Source organism: Sardina pilchardus, chromosome 9 (assembly GCF_963854185.1).
Source record: "Sardina pilchardus chromosome 9, fSarPil1.1, whole genome shotgun sequence".
Taxonomy (NCBI): Eukaryota; Metazoa; Chordata; class Actinopteri; order Clupeiformes; family Clupeidae; genus Sardina; species Sardina pilchardus.
Window position 1 is genome coordinate 13110418 of NC_085002.1, and position 4163 is coordinate 13114580.

Genomic DNA, 4163 nt, shown 5'->3' on the forward strand with positions numbered 1-4163 from the left:
TTGTCTCTTTTTTTGTTTGTTTTTACATATACACATTATTATTGCCGTGCTTAATTTGAACTTAACTGAGTCTAACAATACACAAATAGATGTGGTATTGTCATCATATGCAGTGTACGTAAACTGCTGTTGTCAAGTACTGAAACGAAATTGATTTAATAGTCTATTTACGATCTTTGAAACTTTTGAAATCGCACAGTTATTTCTTTATGACAGAGCCTAATGCTCATATTATTGCACCTGTAAGTCACTTGAGCGCCGTCATTCTGCCTCAGCAGCACAATGTGCTAATTTGACAATAAATCTCTCATGTTCAACAGGGGAGGGATAGATGACGGCGTCTGCAATTAATTGCGTTCATTTATTCAGACTGCCATGTTGTAGTCTGAACGCCCGTCATAATTAGAACTCGGCGGAACATGATGGGACATTACAGGGGCGGCAGCGACGTCGGCGTAAGTGCTACTTCAGAGTCATATTTAAACAGCAAACACCCGCTAATGTACAGTAATTATCTCATAATAAAGTGCGAACGTCTCTCGCGGGGTAATATCGGTCGCTGCCAGTCTGTTCGCTGCAAGCATCGGATGGATGGATCGCTCGCTCGGGAGAGAAAGGGAATGTTCCCTTCATCAATTAGCAGCCTGACAGGCCTCTGCCTAAGAGGTGCTGAAGTGGAGCCCATGATTCAAAAGACATTGGCGTCACAGGGGGGCTGCTGAAGGAGAGGAAGGAGAGGAAGAGGAGAACGTCTCCAACACGGAGGAGAGCGTGCGTGTGCCCGTGCACTGCACAATGGGACGTTGCTGCCGTTGGTCTTCTCCGTGGGATCTTGCCTCTCTATGTACTCCAGCTTTTAGAGCCCCTCCATGTTTCTGGCGTCCTGAGAGTTATGTGTTCCTTTTGAGGTCCATTAGTATCCACTTCACAGTGTTTTTTTTTTTTTTTTTTTCTCTTTATTTGTTTTTCGTGTCATGGTTTGCTTTCTTTTTTCTTTTTTTGAAATCGATGAATTAGAAGTAGGCTATAAGCTGTTGTCTGCTGAGTAGACCGTATTGATCTAGGGAAAGATACAATACAATCTCAACATAACATGCATTGAAAAGTGACCATGGCATTTTGGGAAACATTGATTTGTTTCCATTCTGTGGTCATTTTTAATACTCTGTACAGCCTGGCTGTGAGAGATCCAAGCGCAGCCTATACTTTCAAATAAATAGTTATTAAAGCAGCCTTAGAGCAGCACAGTTACAGTGCAGTTAGTGATAACTGGAGAAAAAGTACCCAACATTTTCCGCTTCCAATGTCATACTATTTGTGTTCCTGTCATCATTGCTTGGTTGGAAACAAGTTATTTCTGTCCTTTGGTTCTCGGGACACTATTCCACATGTCTCTGTGCTTTGGTCTTTATTGTATATATCTCAGTCGCCTCTTGGCACTCTAGCTCGAACGGAGAGCTGTGTATCTGAAGTGAACCAGGCGTCATTTGATTCAGTTCGTCATCTCGCGCCGGTTGTTTGGCTCGGCCTCCGCCAGGCGCCTGCGAGTGTCCTGCCGCGGGACTGCGGAGTGCTTCCCTGTTTTTTTTTCCCATCTGTGCGTCGTGGTGTGATGATACGTTGTTGAGCGCAGCAGTGGAGCAAGCGGGCGAGCGGTGCCTCGGCATTGTGCTGCGGAGATGAAAGCGGTGAGCCTCTTTATCTCTGCGGGATCTGCGCGCGTGTGTGTGTGTGTGTGTGTGTGTGTGTGTGTGTGTGTGTGTGTGTGTGTGTGTGTGTGTGTGTGTGTGTGTGTGTGTGTGTGTGTGTGTGTGTGTGTGTGTGTGTGTGTGTGTGTGTGTGTGTGTGTGTGTGTGTGTGTGTGTGTGTGTGTGTGTGTGTGTGTGTGTGTGTGTGTGTGTGTGTGTGTGTGTGTGTGTGTGTGTGTGTGTGTGTGTGTGTGTGTGTGTGTGTGTGTGTGTGTGTGTGTGTGTGTGTGTGGGGTCTGCGGCGCCGAGGGCCAGTCAGCCGAGATGCCCGCGCCGCACCACGCTGACACCCACCAGCCTGCTGCTGCTGCTGCCGCTCCGCACCGCGGTTGTTGCAGTCTCGCCACGCATCCGCGCCACGCCCGCACCGCACCCCGCCACGCCGCGCTCTCATTTACTTATTTATCTGTATTTCTGGCAGCCTCCCGTGCTCTCCTTATCTCTCCCATTAAAATTAATCCTTATCTAAAAATATCCACCCCCGGGCAGAAGGGCCTCCATCCTGGATCGCCATCCTGCTATGAGAGGGAGAGTAAAGGGGAGGCAAGCAGAAAACACAACAACACAAACTTCCTCTGCACAGAGACCAGCCAGTTTCTTCTCCAGTTTCTCTCAGAGGTGAGAGGGAGTGTTGACTACGTTTACATTTATTCATTTAGCAGACACTTTTATCCAAAGCGACTTACAGTACATATGTCAATTATATTACAAGGGCCATTTACCTCGGAGCAACTCGGGGTTAAGTGCCTTGCTCAAGGGCACAATGGTGGAAGTCGGCAATTGAACTCAATTGAGCCAACTTTTCTGGCGACTGCATGCTAGTCCAGCTCCTTAACCACTACGATACCACTGCCCTACACACCGACTACCCTCCTCCAAATCTGTGCATTTAAAACATTCTGGGAGTGTGTAGATTTCCCGTTTGCTGAGCAGCTCTCAAGACTTAGACAGTAATCCAAGGTCAAGGGGTTATTTAGCATATTATTACTTGGAGGTGTGAAGCGCATTTGCATTTGCATCCAGACAGTATCTACCAAAGGCTTCCCACGGGCCGTGGAATTTCTGGAATATCGCAAATGTCTATTCCAAACATGGAAAATCAGGAGGGAATTTTGTATTTTTGGGGGGTAAAGTCAGGGAAATTTTGTTGAAGCAGTTTAATATGCTGTTTAATATGTATTTGCCAAAATGCATTGATGGAAATATATTTCCACGCGGCAATGGTGTTTATCAGGTTATTAGCTTTTTCTATTACTGCTTGCTTGAGTGGTTGTGGGTAGACCTACTTTGTTTTTTCAGTGGCCATTTATTCATTTCCCACTCGGAAAAAGTAAAAACGTCTAGAACGATACGTGACTGCTCTGAAATATTTGTTTGGTGAAATATTTTAAATGCGCCGTTATTGATCATCATAGAAATTCAGGTTTTTTTTGTCAGGGAACGTCAGGGACAAATCATGGAATTTTTCCATTTGACATGGAGTGGGAATCCCACTACCATCCCTTGGCTCTCCTGGCTCATACTGGACAGGCTGCTTCCACATGTATGCGGCTGGGCAGTCAGAGGTGACGAGAGAAGGAGGAGGAGGAGGAGGAGGGAGAGGAGGGAGAGGGAGAGGGGAACAGGAAGAGAGGGGGCAAAACAGATGACTGATCCTCAGGCCTCCTACTCCTCCTCCTCGGCGACGGTGCAGAACTGCGTGCAACAGGCAACGCGCAAACAAGCCGCCGAGAGAAGCACCGGAACGATGAGGAATAAACACACAGGGGCCGGCTCTCTCTCTTGCTCCCGCTCCCTCTCTCCCCAGCACTGCCGACTGTCTCACACACACACACACACACACACACACAGAAGCACGCTCTTCCCACATCTCCCTGAGCCCCTCTCCTGGCTCCGAGCTGTGGAATTGCCTGAGCGCTGGGGTGTGCGAGGCTGTGCAGATTGCCTGCGGGCCCCGCGGATGAATAGCAATACAAAGAATAACAAATGGAGGGAATGCAATCATGATGGCCCACGAAGCCTTCCGGTTGGGTAATGACTGTCCCTGTGTGTGTCTGCGGGCCAGTGATTATGCCTGGTGAGAAGCCTCGGCCTGCCTGATTACCTGTCAGCATGTGCTGGGACCCTGACAGGCTCACTGTGCTCCACTGTGACTCACACACGCACACACACACACACTCACGCAAGCACGGAGTCTAAGCACCAGTGGTGAAGACCTATGATATCAGTGAGTGTGTGTGTGTGTGTGTGTGTGTGTGTGTGTGTGTTTTTGTGCTTCACCTCCCCGCTGGTTTGGTGTCCTGCAGTGGTCTCGGTTGGTTGTGCCTTTTTGGGTGACGTGATGTCGACAGAGACAGGTTAAAGGCAGAGAGGTTTTTTTTTTATGTGTGTATGTGTGGGGGTGTCTCTCCATTT